At 54.4% G+C, this 19,934-nt stretch overlaps 1 protein-coding gene and 1 long non-coding RNA gene across 8 annotated transcripts in view; one reads left to right on the forward strand and one right to left on the reverse strand.

Annotated features, from left to right (window-relative positions):
* FOXP1 (forkhead box P1) overlaps nucleotides 1–19,934 on the reverse strand; it is a 565,106-nt gene that overhangs the window by 337,593 nt on the left and 207,579 nt on the right. The gene's annotated exons all lie outside the window — the stretch shown is intronic.
* LOC114227299 (uncharacterized) lies at nucleotides 1,432–11,157 on the forward strand. The gene is made up of 3 exons (XR_008558878.1): nucleotides 1,432–1,528; nucleotides 7,377–7,615; nucleotides 10,817–11,157. It is a non-coding gene; the product is annotated as an uncharacterized LOC114227299 (long non-coding RNA).

The raw sequence follows: 19,934 nt of genomic DNA on the forward strand, positions 1-19,934 counted from the left end.
AATCCAATTGCTTCTACAATGATCTGTTATAACTTAGTAATCAGAGTTAACAGACTGCCTAATTAACCAAATCATCATTTGCCAAGATCCAAATATGGGATGAATTGTGGGCCAAGGAGAAAATATGATGGACATGAAAATTATTAATTCAGGGAAGCATCAAAAGCATGTGGAGTTAAAGTTCTTTGCTAAATCTTACCATCTTTAATAGCCTTAATTTTTATAATACAAGCAACATGTGAAACTACAAAAATATATTCTATACAGGGTATATAAAAACATTTAAAAGTCAACTGGTTGCTGGTATGATTAAGTAACTGTTTAAGCCTCTGACCACCTATGAGGTAACAACCCTAGATGCCACAGCGATAGTCACAGTGCCCAGTGCCAGCATCACAGTCACTTTTTCACATGCGCGAGCTGCTCATCCTGCACCTGACCCTTAGCCATGTGGAAGGGACCACTTTTACCTTCGGTATCAGATATGAAAACCAACCTGCAGAACATTTTTCGTTCACAAGAATGTAGGGATAGACAATATCCAATCTTTTCAAAATTCTTCAGCAAGTATTAACAATTTTACAATTTAACTCACCAAAGTTTTAGCCTTGGGAGCTGCCTCCATTCATTTATCATGTACTTAGGCGACAGAAGACTGTGGTAACCTGACAGATGCCAGGTGGCCGGCCTGTACACGAATCTGCCATCAGCAGCTCATTATTCCTATCACCAGCATCACTGGTATCTCCTAAAAAGATGTGTGTGCATTTAACTGAGCTAAGAAGCCAATTTTCCTAGGTAATCCAAATTCAGAAGCCAGTTTTCCTAGGTAATCCAAATGCAAGTCCAATACAGGGCTTAATTTAATCTAAGAAGAGAGGCTACATCCATCAATCTACCCATTTCCCCTTGGTTACTTGGCAACGCCTATTCATCCCCTGAGGCTTCTGTGAGCCCTTCCAGTTTGCCTCCTCCCACCACGCACACCACCCACCGGTATTCTTGTCGTTTCTCCATCACCGCACTATCATTGGCCTTTCTGTCTCTGCAGAGATAAGTAAGTTAAAACCAAGGATCTTGCTTTGGGACCTAGAGAGATGGTTGGACAGAAGACTAGGCGGGGGAGTGCAGCCAAGAATGAAATCCGGCTCCTTGAGGACAGGCCACCTGCCAGGTAGTGCATGTCATTGTAGAGGGCTAAGCATGGAGCAGACAGCTTCCTGGGGGAAACCTCCGAGAATGCTCAAGCCTGGGGGTAGCTGGGCCATTCGACAGCTCAAGGTTCCTTCCAGCCCTCTAATCCTACTACTTATTTACTGCACATCAAGCACAGTGTCTTAAGGGTACAAATACACAGTCGCCCCTCCTAGAATTCTGCCCCTTCTGAAACCAGCATGCTTTTTTACCCCGCCCATTGCCTTCTCTAGGTTCAACACCACCTGTGACTCCAAGGGACCCACTCCAGACCAAGCACACTTTCCTGCCCCACCCAGGTCAGGTCAGCTCCAGCCCCAGGGAGCGCTTCAGGGTACGTAATTCCCATGCTGATTTTTTTTTTTTTTTTTACTTTATATTTCTTTATTGATTAAGGTGTCACATATTTGTCCTCATCCCCCCATTCCCATCCCACCCCTCTCCCCACGCATGCCCCAATCCCCTGTTGAACCTAACCGTTGGATAGGCTTATATGCATGCATACAGGTCCTTTGGTTGAACTCTCCCCCTCCCCCCCCCCTCCCCCTCCCCTCCCCTATCCTCCCCCTGAGGCCCGATAGTCCGATCGATGCCTCCTTGCTTCTGGTTCTGTTCTTGTTCCTCAGTCTATGTTGTTCATCATTTCCCCTAGATGAGCGAGATCATATGTCACTAGATATATACTGATAAGAACTAAATGTGAGATGAGCAATAATAGTTATGCTGACAGGCAAATGAATCAATCTGTAGCGAGCTTCCCCCTGTACCAACAGTTCTTTTGAGACCCAATTTCAATGTCCAGTAGTTCCTTATGTGTACATGTCAGCCCTGACCCCTCAGCTCTGGATGGTGGACAAATGGTGGTAATGGAGGTCCGACTCCCTCTGGCTTGGTCTCGGCCGAACCCAGGGGCACGGCGTCACCCGGATTAAGGGGCACGTGGCCTCATCCATACCCAAGGGGCGCGTGGTCTCACCCGGGCCTGGGACCCAGCCTCACCCGGATGGATCCAGGGGCGCACGGCCTCACCCGGACCCAGGATCTGGCTTCACCCGTACCCAGGGACGCTTGGCCTCTCCCAGACCCAGGGGCACGTGGCCTCGCCCGGGCTTAGTTGCACAAGGCCTCACCTGGATCCAGGGACACATGGTCTCTCCCGGACCCAGGGACGCTTGGCCTCTCCCAGACCCAGGGCCACTTGGGCTCACCCGGGCCTAGGTGCACGAGGCCTCACCCGGATCCAGGGACACATGGTCTCACCCTGACCCAGGAACGTTTGGCCTCTCCCAGACCCAGGGCCATTGGGGCTCACCCGGGCCTAGGTGCACGAGGCCTCACCTGGATCCAGGGACACATGGTCTCACCCAGACCCAGGGACTCTTGGCCTCTCCCAGACCCAGGGCCACTGGGCTCACCCGGGCCTAGGTGCACGAGGCCTCATCCGGATCCAGGGACGCATGGTCTCACCCGGACCCAGGGACGCTTGGCCTCTCCCAGACCCAGGGGCACGTGGCCTCACCCGGGCCTAGGTGCACGAGGCCTCACCCGGATCCAGGGACACATGGACTCACCCGGACCCAGGGACGCTTGGCCTCTTCCAGACCCAGGGCCACTTGGGCTCACCCGGGCCTAGGTGCACGAGGCCTCACCCGGATCCAGGGACACATGGTCTCACCCGGACCCAGGGACGCTTGGCCTCTCCCAGACCCAGGGCCACTTGGGCTCACCCGGGCCTAGGTGCACGAGGCCTCACCCGGATCCAGGGACACATGGTCTCACCCGGACCCAGGGACGCTTGGCCTCTCCCAGACCCAGGGTCACGTGGCCTCACCCGGGCCTAGGTGCACGAGGCCTCACCCGGATCCAGGGACACATGGTCTCACCCGGACCCAGGGACGCTTGGCCTCTTCCAGACCCAGGGTCACGTGGCCTCACCCGGGCCTAGGTGCACGAGGCCTCATCCGGATCCAGGGACACATAGTCGCACCCGGACTCAGGGACGCTTGGCCTCTCCCAGACCCAGGGCCACTTGGGCTCACCCGGGCCTAGGTGTACGAGGCCTCACCCGGATCCTGGGACGCATGGTCTCACCCGGACCCAGGGACGCTTGGCCACTCCCAGACCCAGGGCCACTTGGGCTCACCCGGGCCTAGGTGCACGAGGCCTCACCCGGATCCAGGGACACATGGTCTCACCCGGACCCAGGGACGCTTGGCCTCTCCCAGACCCAGGGCCACTTGGGCTCACCCGGGCCTAGGTGCACGAGGCCTCACCCGGATCCTGGGACACATGGTCTCACCCGGACCCAGGGACGCTTGGCCTCTCCCAGACCCAGGGCCACTAGGGCTCACCCGGGCCTAGGTGTACGAGGCCTCACCCGGATCCAGGGACACATGGTCTCACCCGGACCCAGGGACGCTTGGCCTCTCCCAGACCCAGGGCCACTTGGGCTCACCCGGGCCTAGGTGCACGAGGCCTCACCCGGATCCAGGGACACATGGTCTCACCCGGACCCAGGGACGCTTGGCCTCTCAGACCCCGGGGCACGTGACCTCACCCAGGCCTAGGTGCACGAGGTCTCACCCGGATCCAGGGACACATGGTCTCGCCTGGACCCAGGGGTGTGTGGGCTCTCCCAGACCCAGGGGCGCTTGGCCTCGCCCGGGCACGGGATCCAGCGTCATCCGGGTCCAGGGGCACATGGCCTCACCCGGACCCGGAGTCCGGCCTCACCTGGACCCAGGGGCATGTGGCCTCACCTAGACCCAGGGACGTGAGGCCTCACTTATACCCAGAGGTGTGTGACCACACCCTAGCCCAGAGGCGCGCAACCCCGCCCGCACCCGGGTCTCAGCGGGGCCCCGTCTTCCCGATCCCAATTCCTGCCGGTCAATCCCCCCTCAGCAATTCCCCTGGCCATCCTTCCAGAGCTCCAGTATGGCTGCTGCAGAACTCGTCGGGCGGCGGCTCGGCGAAGCTCCGGTGCGCCCGGTGCATGGCGGTGGGCCGGTCTGGCGTCGCTGCGTCGGCCCTTGGGTCTGCATCGGTGGCCGGTCGCCGAGCATGCGCACCTGGCCGCTTCCGGGGCGTTGAGATTCTTGACGGACTCGGAGGTCAGCAAGCGCGGAGTCTCCCACCCCATGTCTCATAGGGGCTCGTCTGTCCGTGCTTGGCTGCCAGTGGAGCCGTCCCCTCAGCCGGAGACCGCCGGGGGAACTGCGCCGAGCACGTTCCAGGCCGCTGTTGTATCGCCTGAGCCATAGTTCTTTTGTGTCGCCTGAGCCGTAGTTCTTAAAGTGTGGTCTTTGGGTCACCGGCATCAGCATCATCCCACATACCCCTCTTTTGTTCTAGTTGTAGAGCATCTACTCAGCCAGCCCTATGGTGGTCTTGGATGGTGTCTGCTCTGCTCTCTTGTCGTAGTCTCAAAGTTGTTGTGGTAGGCAACAATCAGGCTTCCGCCCTATGCCTCCATCTTGGTCCTCCTTTGTATAGTTAAGTCTTGATTGTTGTTGGTGTCACTGGGGGGGCTCTCTTTGTCTATAAAGGAAGAGTTGCTGTGCAGGAGACACGTTTATGGGCCGGGTCTTGGTGCAGCAAAGCTTTGGCGCTCACTGAATATTCCTGTTGAATGTGTCCCTTATGCACATGGTTGAAATCTGGTGTCATCTCCCACAGACCACTAGATGCCCTCATTTCTGGGTCTCCAATGGGGTGTAGATCAGCTACTGCCTTAGGCACTCAGCAAGGATTACAGCAAAAACTGTAGTTTCTTCCTCCTGTCTGAGTGGCCCTGGAGCAGTCCGACTAGAACAGCAGATCATCTGGTCCGCTGCCAGAGAGCAGGCCACCCACATGCATAAGCCGTTGCTTGGGGCGCAGGTGTGCCTGCAAGACTTGCGGGGCAGGTCTTCAAAACGTGCGGGGCGGGTCCCAGGGCGGGGCGGGGTCTCAGGGCGCCAACAAGCCATGGTGCGGCGAGCCGCGATGGCTGTGAGTCTGGTCCTTCTGCCTTCCACGTATCTAAGTCCCCTCGTTCCGCACTCCAGCGCAGCAAACACTGATTGCTGGGCGCACCTCCGCAAGAGTCCCGCCTCTCCCCGCAGGCATCTGGGTCTCCCGCGGTTCGCCAGAAGATGGATTTCAGGGTGATGGAGAGCTAATCTCCCCTAGGTTTGGAACAGAAGCCCCTTTCCCCCGCCACCAGCCAGACCCACGCGCCTCCACACCTCATCCCCTCCGATTTCGATGGGTGCGAGGCAACAGAACAGCCTTTAACCTCCGCCGCCATCTTTTTCAAACTTCCCAATTTGTACTTCTTAATCCCTTCATTTCAGTCAACTCTACTGAAGTCTAGCGCCGTCGGGAGGTGCACGGAAAGGGCGCCCGGGCCTCTGTCCGGTGCGCGGTGCGCGCGTCCTGCGGAACCAGGCGTGCGAGGGCTGTGCGGCGGGGACGGGCGCTGGGCGGCCGCTGAGCTCCAGGCACCGCCATCGCCGCGTTCCGGGCGTCGCCGCCGCGGCGTCCCCCCAGATTGTACTTCTTAATCCCTTGAATTCAGTCAACTCTACTGAAGTCTAGCGCCGCCGGGAGGTGCACGGAGAGGGCGCCCAGGCCTCCGTCCGGTGTGCGGGGTGCGCGGGGGCTGCGTGGCGGGGACGGGTGCTGGGAGGCCGCCGGGCTCCGGGCGCTGCAGCTGCGGTGGCGTCCCCAGCGTCCCGGGCCGGGCTGCCTGCGGGGGTGGCGGAGTTGCGAAAGTGAGTGAGTTTCCCAGAGTTTTGCCCGGAATGGGGTTCAGTGCAATCGGAGCCGACGCTCAGCGCACTCCGGAGCCTTTATCTCCTTCCTGCCAGTGAACGCCGGCCAGGTCCTCAGCTGCCCCTTCCTCTCCGGTTCCATCCTCCCCGCAGGCGCGTGTGCTCGTGTCTCCGCCCGTTTCTCCATACCTCAGGCTTTTACGGCTTCCCCGAATGTCCCCGTGGCCTTCTCCTTCCCCCCAGCTGTGGGCATTTCAGTCCACCAACTTTCCTGTGGTTCTGGACGATGTCCGTTCTGACCTCTAGTTGTATTTTTGAAATTGTTGTGCCCGGCTGCAGGTTAGGTGTTTAACCTATGGCGCCATCTTGGTTCCTCCTCCATATTCTCCCATGCTGATTAATCACAGAATCAGGGAGATCCAAATTCTATGACAGCTGCTAGAACTGTAAGAAAAGACCCTTTCTGCTGAGGCTGCTGTGAAAACAGATTCGTGAAAGGTTATCATCCACAGCCGGTAATGCCAACCCGAGTGCACCGGGCACAGGGCACGGCGCAGCCCAGGCCTGAGAGCACCCCCCCTCTCCCGTCTCTCAAGTCTGTCCTACCATTCGACTGTTCAGTCCTCAGGGAATCACAGGTGACCCTTGAACATGGTTTGAACCACCTGGGTCCATTCACACACTCTTCCCAATCAGCACCTGGACTGTTTCTGACCTGCGGCTGGGAGCCCACAGACCCGAGCCGGGGTGTGCACTGAGGTGTGCCTTCCATCCAGGGGCTGGCGCGGCTGCAGACTCTACCCACAGGGTCCCGGGACCACCCCTCGGATCCCAAGGGCATGATTTAGCTTCTGGAGAAGTCAAAAGTTATATGTGGATTTTCAACTGCACGGGGTGTGGGCACCCTGAGTCCCCGTGGTAATTCCTCTTTTTGCCTAATCTCAGCTCAAGTGACCAAAGGAGCCGAACAGGTAGGTGGGCTCAGCATGTCACACACAGACAGTCCGCTGTTGTTAGCAAGGAGGTGCTCATAATTCAGACCCTGTGAGTAAACATGGCTTATCCGCAGTCCCTTGCAACTAGGCTTTATGTCGTTTTTCAACATATTTACTATATATGTTTTTACAAACCCAATTTTATCGTTGTTAATCCTCACCTGAGGATATCATTTCCATTGATTTTTTTTTATTTTGTTTTAGAGAGATTGGAAGGAACGGATGGAGGGAGGGAGAGGGAGCGAGAGAAACACTGATGTCAGAGAGACACATCAATTGATTGCCTCCTGCATGTGCCTTGGCCTGGTATCCAACATACAACTCAAGTACATGCCCTTGACCGGGAATCAAACCTTTCGGTGAATAAGCGAATGCTCTAACCACTTAGAAACACTGGTCGGGGCCAAACCTAATCTTCTTATCTTTGAAGGTGCAAGTCCTTGTGACGTAGCTTATGGATTTGTAACTCTATTGACCGGGAAAGCAAAGGCCTCCCCTTGCTCACCAGTGCTGCTCTCAGTGCCCGGATCTTCACCGTGGAGAACCAAAAGCTGTGCAGGTGAATGCATCCCAAGAACCAAGGGACACCTGGACCTGCCTGCAGGGCAAGTGCCAGGTGCAGCACCGCCCTTGGGAAGGAGACCTTCTCACTTGCTGCACTTTCCCCAGGTGCATGGGGTCAGGGGCTAATCCTATGTAATAAAAGGCTAAAATGCAAATTGTCCCCTCAGGAGTTCAATCCCTCGCTATGATGTGTGCTGACACCAGGGGGTGGCACGGAACATGGTGGGCGATCAGCGGAGGTGGAGGGGCGCAGAGGGAGCGAGGGAAGGGTGACGCTGGGAGGCAGGGAACCCGATTGGCCCTGATGGCCGGTCAGGCCTAGGGGCCCTTACCCATGGGCGAATTTCATGCTCAGGCCTCTAGGACAGAATAAGGGAGGCGACTAAGGTGAGACTCATTAGAGCAGTGATGGGCAACCTTTTGAGCTTGGTGTGTCAAACTTCGCCAAAAAACTGAGCATAACTCGAGTAGTGTGTCACTTTGAGGAAAAAACATTATTTCGCAAATGTTTCATCCTCAGGAGCAGCAAATGTTTCATCCTCGGAAATGGCTACGCGTGTCAGTGCTGACACGCATGTCATAGATTCGCCATCACTGCATTAGAGTAACGCATCAGAGAAAACGACAGGAAGATCTAGAGAAACTGTCTTCAGAGGCACATCCACCTAAGGATAGAAGAATGCCAATTAAGTGATTGTCCTTTTTTTTAAAGTATGTTTTTTTGTTATTGTGGTTGACATTAGAGAGAAATAGAATCATCAATGATGAGAGAATCACTGATTGGCTACCTCCTGCATGCCCGCCACTGGGGATGGAGCCAGCAACCCGGGCATGTGCCCTGACCGGGAATCGGACAGGTGGCCTCTTAGTGCATGAGTGGAAGCTCAACCACTGAGCGACACCAGCCGGGCTAGTGATTGCTCTTGTTCCTGGTCATATTGGGACAGTTATTTCCCACTGCTCTTGTATTAGCAAAAAGAATCAAAGCGTCTGAAAAGTGTAGTGAGATCAAACAGGGCCTGCTAGATGGCATTGGAGTATAAAGGCTCAACGTGCGGCACAAGCGGCCCCAGGGGATGCGTACGCTAAAGCAACTAGCGCCTGCCAATCAACATGCCAGGACAATGCTGGCCAGGCGGGCAGGCACAGCATGTGGCAGAGTGGTTAGGATCCATGGCCCCAGGGGAAGGGGGCCTGGGTTCAAAACCCAGCTCTACTTTTATAAACAAAAAAGTGTGAGGGAGGCATTCAACCACACTACGCCTGTTTTCTTACCTGCAAAATCAGTTTTTAGAATCGTACCTCTCTCATATAGAGTTTTTGTGGCTTAATATATATCAAGTGGATTTGTGTCCCTGTTACTGACTGATTTGGCACCAATATAAACAAAGGCGAGGCGTGGCCTCTCATGATGAGAACTCCCATGGGAACAGCCTTGTTGGCGCTGAGAAATTCCCTGCCCGGCACATCTCAAGCAGAGCCGCTGGCACTGCGGGCCCTGCACCACTCTGGGCCTGGACATGCAGCCACATTTCAAATCCTGAGAGAACATGCCCTCAGACAGCTGCCAATCTTCCCCCTGAAGCCCAGGCAGAGGGCAGAGGAGAGGGTGCGTGAGGGCTGCTCCCGCTGCCAGGCCAGGGAGCTGCAGCACCGCATGTCGCGGTGCGTGGCTCTGCGTGGCCTCCGGGCGCTGTCCGGAGGTGAGGGCTGAGGCCCGCAGGTCGCAGCCCTCCGAAGAGGGGCCTCGGTCGCTCCGTCGTGCTGTGCACCGCTTGATGGACGCACTGGATTTTAGCTTTTCCTTTATTAAGAAGAAACCAAACGTGGTGGCCATCACGCTTTATTTTCGTAGGTGGAGAGGGTGTAAGTTAGTGAGATCAGCGGCTCTGCATTTCTCAGATAAGCCCTGCCATGCCATTAGTCATGTAAATTAGAGGATGTGACTTGATGTAGTTCATCTTTAAAATAACTTTTTTTAAAAAATTTAAATGATTGATTTGAGAGAGATGGAGAGAGAGAGAGAGAGAGAGAGAGGGGGGAGAGGGAGAGAGAGAGATTTGTTGTTGTTCCACTCACTTATTCATTCATTGGTTGATTCTTATATGTCCTCTGACTGGGAATCGAACCTGAAATATGAGCTATCGGGACGATGCTCTAACCAGCTGAGAGCTACCTGCCGGGGTGACTGGTTCATCTTTCACCAGCACAAAGCGAAGGGATGTGCAGACAGACGGAGCTCCTGTCTGCTCAGCCGCGTTCACCTGAGCGCACAGGGAACAATGCTCGTGGCGCACGGGGGCCTGGAGCAGCAGGCGGCAATGAAGGCCGTTTCCCAGGCGCGTGACAGAACCACTAACTGTGGGGGCTATTTATATCCCTCTTGTCAATCTGCAAGACTGAAGTTTTCTTTAAAAAATAATGCGAATTATCAGGACAGAACATCGAGTGTACAGTGTTTAAAAAGTAAGAATTTTTCAAGAAGTTTAAGACCTGGTCTATTGTGAGGCTGGAGAGCGAACCAGCTCTGACCTCCCAAGGCCGAGGGCCCAGCCAGGTGACTCAGGACAGCGCGGCACCCCACTCCTGCGTTCCCAGGGCTGAGTGTGGACCGGGCCCCACACATCGAGTTAGCCAGCCTTGGACGTTTACCATTTATATGACCTGAAACATGTCACCAACAACCAAAAGCCAACATGTCAACAGCCAACAGATCACCCCATGCTTCCTCACTTTGTATTTTTTAGTTTTCAAGTGAATTCAGTGCATGAAACCTGAGCAAACATCCTGGGGAATTACGGCTCTTCGCCACACTCACCACTTTAAAAGGAAGCCCGCAAGTGCAGGGTGCGCTCCGCCAGTTTCACTTCAATAGCTTTTGCTGAGATCTCTAGTCAACAGTATCATATTCTGTCCCAGACCCTGTGCCAAGCACTGCACACGTGTCATCTCATTCAATCCTTGCAATATGACTGTGAGTTAGACCCCTGCCTCAGGTGAGTAAACTGAGGCCCAGAGAAAGTAATGTGTCCCAGTAATCTGTCCCAGGAGCGAATGGGAGTGCTGAGAACTGGGCTAGGAACCCAATGTCCTTAATTACCCGGTGCTGCCCTCAGTGCGCGGGGGGCCCACACGGCAAATGACTCTGCCTTTGTGGGGAGGGTGATGAACAGCCCCTCTGGATGGGAGGCACACAGTGTCAAAACATGTGCAATGAATGGTGGAAACTTTCCAGAGAAAACCCAAAGGCAGTATCCTATTCCCATAATTAAAGGGTCTTATTTCTTCTCTTACTTTCTCATCCAGACGCAGTCCATGAAAATACAGAAATTCAGAGGATAGTTCTCAACTGTATCCTGACTGGTTCAACATACTGGCCTGGAGCGCGCCTAGCACACTGGTCGACAGGCCTCCCTTCCCTTCCTGACGACCTGCGAGTAGGCGTCTTCAGAAAGTGGGATGCTGCAATCAATGGAACAGACAACAAGCTGGATGGAGCATGGGGAGAAGGGAAGAGGGACGTCTCCTGCAGTGGGAGGGCTGGTGAGAAAGAGGCGGCACGGAGCACAGAGGCGAGAAGGAGTGAGCCTATGTCGCACAGAAATTGTCCCAGGGGAGAGTACACGGACAAAGTGTCCAAATAAAATATTGAAACCATATAGCAATAGCTCAAAGGTTACAAGGGTTTTTTGAACAGGCAAGATCTTTAAGCCATTATCTCCACAGAGTTAACTACCTTGTGAAAACAAAGCTTATGCTAAACACTCTATTTTTTGTGTTTTTAAATTTTTTAATTGTGGTGGAAGACACATAAGATGTGCCACTTTAAACATTTTCAGTTACCATTCAACAGTGGTGAACACATTTGCTTTGCTCTGCAACCAACCTCAGAACTCTTCCTCTTGCTGGACTGAGCGGACTCCTGACGGGTACTAATAACGCCTGGGGTCAGTTCCCACCTGTCACTGTGACACGCCCAGCCAGTGGCTCACCCGCTCCTACCGCAGGTGGGGTGACTTCTACCATCACTCAGGAGCTCAACAGACGGCCACGGTCATGTGCTTGCTGCCACTGCTCATCTCTGGGACACATTGCCGCCGGGCCACCCCTGGCACAGCTGAGGGTCTGGCACAGTCGCGCAGCAGCCCTGGGTGCAGACAGCACTGCTGTCCGCGGGCCATGCCCAGGGAGACTGTGGGGCCCAGCCTGCGCTGCGGACTCAGCAGAGGCAGGCATGGATGCGGTGGGATGAGCATCAGTAGCCCAGCCTACTCCAGATTATCATCTGCAACACCGGCCTGAAAGCAGTTAGTGAATTCTGCTTGCTAGGCAGGTCTACTGTCTAAGTAAAAAACAAAAAACCCAACACACACACACACAAAAAAAATACACACCAGAAATAAGAGAGAACTGCATGCTTCTTGGGGGAAATTGTCCAAATGGACCCAGAGATGGGAATCCTGTTAGCAGGGCATCCAGCTGGACACGTGGCCGCAGTGGCCTTGAGGATGGGCAGCAAGACAACCCCAGGCTCTCCTTAAACACAGGGGACTATCAGGCGAGAGGCCACAGACCCTGGTAGACAGGGCCGCAGTTCTGGATTTCCGCGCGTTGCCTGGGGCCTGTTCCCCACTGGGATGGTGCAGCGCTCTGTTCACTACCACCTCTCCAGCTCTCCACACAAGCCAGCTCCTGTTCTTACTCCCGCTTCCGAGAGAAGGAGGCTGTGGTCCAGAGAGGTCAAGGAACTTGCCACGGGAATAAGTACAAAAGGTCAGCAGCAGTAAGCACAAAAGGTGGAATTTGAATCCAGGCTGATCTGACTTCTCCTGCTAGCCGCGCATGCACCCAGCAGCAGGCAGTCACTCAGTGCGGGGAGCACCGACTACCATGTCTGTGAGCACCTGGCACAGGCTGGGCTGGGGGGGCGATATTTTGGAGCATGGGGAAGTCTCGTTCTGCATTCCACAAGGTGGACATTTTCACAAGAATAACATCCGGGCCGATGTGGAATAGACCAACGGGGCACCATCCTCCAAGGTAAGCTTTCAGCAGAGACAGGGGGAGCAAACCAGCGACGCCCCTGGAGAGCACTGCGGTGTCTGAGGGGCGGGCCGGCAGCTCACAGCCCCGGGGAGAGTAGACCCCGGTGTGAGCCTGTGTGTGGCCAGGACCTACGCTGCTGCTGAAGCTCTAATAAGACCCTACAGAGAGAGGATAGTAAACCCAACAGAAAATTCAGGAGTTTCACTTACAGTTGACAGCTCTCTTGAGAAAGAAGATAATTTCTCAGATTTCTGTGGTACTTTCAGTAAGAAAATTATGGTCCTAAAATATTTACTGAGCTATGTATCTCCTGAGAACTGAAAAAGCTGAAATTCTAACCAAAAAATTCAAATGAGACATTACACATGCAAGTCAATGGAAGACAAGGCATTTTATTGAAAACGAATGAAAACTGAACATGCAAGAAACAGACTGATGTCATTTGATTTTGTGATTATCAGCCACAGTTGTTGCTAGAAACGTTCCCTCTCTTCACTGCTACTGGAACCTGGAACTCACTGCGACAGCTCATCTCTCCAGCCTGCGGGACGCTGCCAGCCCGTCCTGCGAGGGGCGGAGGCCGTGCGCGGTCACTGGCGGGCCTTCAGGGAGCGTCCTGCAGGACGGCTCTAGAACGAGGCCGTCTCGGCGGCAGGACCACGTTTTGTCCCTGCACTTCTGCTGCTTCCTTCCGGATGCACAGGCCATGGCGGCAGAGCCAGCCGCGTGAGGGCCCGAGGTGGGCCTGGGAGAGGCAGCCCGGAGGGCGGAGAACAGGCCGCTCCCAGCCTCTGTCCGAGAGCCAGTGCAAGTACTTTCCTAAATTAATACAGTGCATCTCGGTTTCTAAAAACAACTCTTCAGTGACATAATAATGTGAAAACGTATCCAGAAACTATACTAGTATTTTTGTAAGGAAAAATATTCTAGAAAATTCGTGACTTGAGGTTCTGATTTCCCCTCTAGTCACCACGCTGGGCATGTCAGTCCGAGTGCCCTTCATCACACGGCAAGTCCGGAGAAGCGTATGCATGAGCCAAGGTCTGTTTGGACATGTAGGCCTTGTGAAATCCAAACACTTGCCGAAGCCAAGGCAGTGCTGTTTATTAAGGCCTGTGTTAAAGGTGGAAGATGGCGAAACACCTCAGATTTGAATGATTAAAGGATATTTCATTGCTCCTCATTGGCATGCGATCTTGCACCGCTCAGAATCTACCCGACATTTCACCAGCTTGTCCATCAGCTGCGAAACACAAGGAACAGACAGACAAGCCACAGCACTCAGCAGATAAATGAGCTTTCCCCACACGCGCTCAGCTCGCGGGAGCCTCGGGCCGGAGGTGCAGACTCGCTCCGGTAGGCGGCCCGACCCCCTGGAAGTAGTTCAGATACAGTGCACCTCGCTTCACCCTCACGGCCGCACGGCGCGGGGCTGAGGGCAGGCGTTTTTATGAAGCCCATTTCCTCTTGATAGATGGTTTGCTCAAGATCAGAGGGGCAGGTGCCCCGGGAAGGATCCTATTTACAGGCCATCTGGCCCTTTGATGCATGAGATCAAGGCTCATCAAGCTACAGCCTTCAGGCCCATTGCCTGTTTTTGTAAATAAAGTTTTATTGCAACAGTCATGCTCATTTGCTTACACAGATGTCTATGGTTGCTTTGGTGCTGTATCGAAAGAGCTGACTCGTTGCAATGGAGACTGCGCGGCCCGGACGGCTGACAGACTCACTAGCTGGCCCTTCACAACAGTGAGCCGACCCGCCGCAGGCCGGCTCTCTCAGGTGCCTCAGGGATGGGGCGCGGCCACATCCTGCCGCCGGGGACCCGGGCTGGAGAGGGCCTTCCTTCACCTTCCCCGCGCTGCCCATGCCCAGGACTGCGCCACCTGCAAAGGCGGACGGCGGTGTCAAGTAGTCCCCAGCATCAGTGCCGCCTGCCTCTTACATTTTAACGCGCCTCGCAGCCCTGAAAGCCTGGCGGTCCCGGCGGGAGGCACCCAGGATGCCCCGGCCACACCACGCAGAGGCACCGACAGCAGAAAGAGCGGAGAGGATGTGCCACAGCCGTGTACACAGGTCTACACAGAGGAGCACCGATCCCCACCGCAGTAGCCGCACTACGTGTGGCCCAGACACAGGGCGTGAGGCGCAGGACAGATGGTCAGATGTGCTGGGCCCTCTCCCTTCTGGAGCCGGCATCGCAGGCGGCAGCAGAGGCCTGACCCCTGGGGAACGCGTGCAGCCCAGGCAGCCGCCACCCTGAGGCACTGTGCTCACGTGGAAAGTTCGGTTCCTTGAACTTCCACCTTTTCTTATTTTTTAGGAAAAATTACCATAATTACAATGTTCTCTCCTCCTGAGAAAGAAGGGCCGGTTGTGCAGAGTCCAAATGAAGATTCTGCTTTGGGTTCTGGTCCTTCGGTGTTCGGTTTTTGTGTTCTTTTGTTAATCCTCACCGGAGGTTATTTTCCCACTGACTTTTAGAGAGAGTGGCAGGGAGGGGCAGAGAACCATGGCCCAGCCAGGGCCAGGGATGGAGGCCACGCCCGGGGCCCTGCAGTCCTCGGCCCATGCTCTGTCCTCTGAGCCCAACCGGCCCCGGCAAACGTCCTGGTCTTTTAGTCTCTCAGGGAACCAGGAGAGTGATGAGAGGAAATAAACACATGCACTCACCTTCTGCACACACACGTGCAAAGCCCTGCATGCCACAGTCATATTTAAAACCTGTGTGAAGGAAGCCGTGACACAGCTTCTCATGATGGTCACATGAGCTGCATGCGCGGCTTCGTGGGTGAAGAGAACATTGACCCAGTCCAACTCCTGGTGAGTTTCCCAAAGTTTGTGAAGGGCAGCTGCACGGGTCCGCCGCAGGCCTTTCCGCTCAGGTCCGGAGGCCACGCCACCTCGCAGCCTCGACAGGAGGGCACTGGATGGGACGGGAAGGGCAGGAAGCACGAGCTCCTCAGGGGTCTGTGTGCGGTTCTCTCTCAACAGCAAACGCACATAAAACTCATGAATGTATGGTTTTCTAATCGGATCAGACAGGAAGTTGAAAGTGAAACAGATGTACGAGGCCACATGATCTGAGCGTCACACACTCCAGAGACTGCATGGGCCATGTCTGCGAGCTCAGTGCGGGGAGCGGGGAGCGGGGCGCGGGGGGCTCCCTTCTGGGTAGGAGAGGAACTCAGGCCCTGGGTCTGCACTAGGTTTCTAGGTATCAGTTGGGAGCGTGAGCAGTTTGCCAAATACATTCCGGCTTCAGAATCTTCATCCTGGTGTGAGTGTGGCGGGATGTACCCGCATCGCTGCTGCCGGCCGGCCGCGGAGGAGGGTGCCTGCGTCAGGAGCGGCTGTAGGCAGACTTCCCGTGGCAAAGGATGTTCCGCTCACACGTGACTGGCGAGCTCGCGGATGACCTGCTGACCGCGGCCGCCAGCACAGGCCCGTGCCCGCTCCCCAGGGCAGGAGCGCTCAGTGAACGGCACTGTTTCAGCCGTCTCCATGGCTTCCTCTCGGGCCACCTTCCCACACGCCTGCTCCACCTCCGTGCCTCTGCTTCTGAACACAAAGCTCTGCACTGCGGCCGCAGGGAAAGGCCGGCAGGTCTGCAGGGGACCGCCCTGCCCTTCTCATCTGCTTGTGAAGTGCTATAAGCCCAGAAACTACTGAATTTATGAGCCACGTTAGTCACTGACTCACACTTGGTCATGGGCCTCCTAAGCATGGTTTCCAGGGCTGTGGAGGGTTCGACTTCTCTGCCGGGGCACTGACTGAGGGGCTGGGGGCCACAACACTGCCCTGGGCGCAGGGATGGCCAGACGCCGGGCAAGGCCGCCAGCCTGGCCCGCAGCGAGAAGCCAAGTCGCTCTCATCGCCCGCCGCTCAGTACAGAATGCTCAGCTAATTACTCAGCGACATTCAGGAGAACCGCGTGTTTATTTTCAACAGACTAACCAGCGCGTAGCTTCTGTTTGTCTGATACGGTCACTAATCAAAGTGTGTCTCATGAATAGTAATTCTGAATTCTAATCTAGCCAGAAGCACTGCAGAAAAATAAAGAACTGATCGGAAAAGCATCCTCTGAGCGTCACACACTCCAGAGACTGCATGGGCCATGTCTGCGAGCTCAGTGCGGGGAGCGGGGGGCTCCCTTCTGGGTAGGAGAGGGTCAGCTTCTGTTCTCGCCCCGAATACTGCCCAGGAAAGCGACAGCAGGGATGCCACAAGCACCCAGGAAAGGGGAAGGAAAACTTTTACTCCCTCGTGTCCAGGGGCAATCTCGACTGGAGCGAGGCCACTAGATTACAATATGGTTTAAGGCTACTTCTATCTCAGATAAAGTTCCCTAACTTCCCGGTGCTGACTAAAGGTTCTTTACAATTAGCTATTCTGGGGAATGACCAAAAGGGTTGTTTGCTTTCATGTGCTTTCTCGACCTTACAGAAGTTTGAATTTTGATGAAATTACCTCAAATCTGATCTGCACAAACATCACTAGATGCAACCGTGCTCTTCCCAAACCTGTGGTAAAGCCGTACGGAGAGTTTCTTAAACGGTGTCTCTGATATATTCTCATCCATCTTGTTTCTATTCTACTAACCCTTGCAATCAAGTTCTTTCTCCTTTAAATTTAATTTCTATTTTGCTATGATAAATTTTGTCCTTAAACTTTATGGAAATTATAATCCTAAAATCCTATATAATAAAATGCTAATATGCAAGTAGGCTGAATGGCAGAACAACCGAACAACCAGTTGCCATGACGCGCGCTGACCACCAGGTGACGCGCATGAACACGGTGGGCGTCGGCAGCAGGCAGCAGAGAGCGGAACATGGTGGGTGCCGGCCACGGCAGGATGGTGGAGCAGGTGAGCAGGGGCACCAGACCATGGCGGGGCACCGGTTGCTGTCATCAGGGTGAGCCTCTGGTGGTTACTGAAAATTCTTTGCTCCCGCGCACCGTTGTCCCGCGGTCCGACCTGGCGCTCATACCTGCCTGGCGCTCGCACCCGCTACCAGCACCCGGTGCTGGTCCTAATCGCTCAATGCCATCAGTGGGTGCGAGCGGTGGCTGCCAGCTCCCATCACCCCTGAGGGCTTCTCCACCTCCCCTCGCTCCTGAGGGGCAATCAGGGCAGCAGCCATCATTTGCACCTACTGATGGCGCCAGCCCTCTCATACCCGCTGCTGGAGCCAGCCCCAATCGCTCTGCGTCATCAGCAGGCGGGAGCGGTGGCAGCAGGAGCGTAGCTGCCTGCAAACGCGACCGGGGACATCGCGGAAGGGGCTGGGTTGGGGCAAGGAGGATGGGCCGAAACCTGCCCCTGTGCCCAACCTCCGTGCCCCAACCCAGCACGGAGGCCCACAGTTCCTTTCAAGGTGCACGAATTTATGCACTGGGTCCCTAATATTCATATAATGATGATTTAAAATAAACAACTTTTTTAAAAGGTGTGCTTAGATCTACCATAGGAATGGAAAAAATTGATGCAGTTTATTGTAAAATGTGCACTTTGAGTTAAATAACAGTGGTTATATTTCAACAAACATTCTATCTGCCACAGTTGATAATGAATTCTACTCAGAACTGTGAATGACTTCTGATTTTAAAGAATTACAAAATAAATGTGAGTCTACACAGACCACCTTAAGAATAAACGTCACTGCAGTAACAATTTCTGAAGAACGTATTTCTGAATTTACCACACAATGCATCTGTGATTTTAGAGCGCAAAGTGTGTAGATGGCACACGGCGTGTGGGAAGCAGGTTCGGATCCCAGAGGAACTGCTCAAGCACCTGGACACCAGCGGGCAGGGGACTGCCCCACCCCGGCACTGCAGTCGCCAGACGCTGCCCGCCGTGGGTTCCTGTTACATACAGGTTTTCGGGCTGTAGCATCTCTGTGCAGTTTGTGTTTGCTAAGCATTTGTCCTCCCTAATAACACAAGGAGATATGGGCAGCCTGTGGCTGAGCCTGACTCCTCAAATCCACTTCTTTGTCCTGGGCACACAGCTGGGGTGTGTTTCCCAGCCTCCCTTGCAGTTAGGTGGGGCCTTGTGACTGCGTTCTGGCCCAAAAGATGGAAGTGCATGTTCCTTTCATTCTGACCGTGAGCCCTCCTGAACCATCCCTCATGCGCTCTCTCTACCCTGGACTGTGGGCCCGAGGTCCAGTGGGCAAGACCGAGCTCCTGCAGATGTGGAGACACTGGATGGAATAACCGGTGGTCCCGAAACGCCACACAAGCAGAGCCACACCAGCCAGCGCCCGACTGTGAGGTGCCTGAGAAAGAGCCCTGTCCTGAATTAAGCCTCCCAGAGTCACAAAGGTTTGTTACAACTGCCAGTATCTCTTACCAAATACCAGACCTTCCTAATTCTCTCTGGGTCCAAAGTTACCCTTGAACCCTCCAGGCCACCATCCATATGCAGCAGCACTTGAACTTGAAAACTCCCTGAAGGTCTGTTATAGTTGTGGTCATCTGCTCCTCTAACAAGCAGAGGGCAGAAAGGGAAGGGACCCAGAGGTGATGTGTGAGGGGTACCTGTCCCTGCTTTGCCCGGTGACGTCTGATCCCCCTTGATGAATGAGAACATTGAGTTTCTGATGAGTAACAAGCAAACGCCATGAAACCTGTCTCCAGCTGGCGTTTTCCTCTTGGCTTTCATACCCAAATGTTATAGAAAAGGCTTATTTGTAAATCAGACATTTTGGGCTCTTACAGAAAAGAAAAAAGTCTATGACATCCTCCAAAATTTAATATAACATCTTACCTAATAATAGACAAACATGTAAATTGACCATACCTCTGCTACGCCCACAGCCAATCAGAGTGAGTATGCAAATTAGAAGGCCAAAGATGGTGGCCGCCCAGCTGCTCCAGGCGCAGAGTGGCCAGGCGGGAAGGACGCCTGCTATGAGAGGGAGGGCGGGGGGCGAAGGGATCTACAGGAGCGGAGTGCCGCAGCGAAGACGAAGACAGCAGACTCTGGCATGAGTCTGCAGCGAAGACAAAGAAGGCAGACTCTGGCCAGAGCGAAGGCCTGGGTCCCGGGTGCCGGAGGGAAACCGGTGCTGGAAGCCAAGGGAAGGAAGGCCTATTGCACGAATCTCTTTGTGCAACGGGCCTCTAGTTTTAAATAAAATGTGTGGGTTACAATACAACTGGTAGAATATCAGAACCTCCATAGAGGTTTTGAAAGGGGGAAAAAAGTCACATTAAAAAACACACACACACGTATTTTGAAATCATATTAACTGTTGACTAATGAATGTTTTAGACATTTCCATCCTCCAGGTGACGGCATTGCTGTCTGGAAGTGTGGAGTGTCACCAGTCAGCTTTCAGAACAGGGTTACAGCCCCTTTCTGTGT

This window comes from Eptesicus fuscus, chromosome 18 (genome assembly GCF_027574615.1).
Source record: "Eptesicus fuscus isolate TK198812 chromosome 18, DD_ASM_mEF_20220401, whole genome shotgun sequence".
Taxonomy (NCBI): domain Eukaryota; kingdom Metazoa; phylum Chordata; class Mammalia; order Chiroptera; family Vespertilionidae; genus Eptesicus; species Eptesicus fuscus.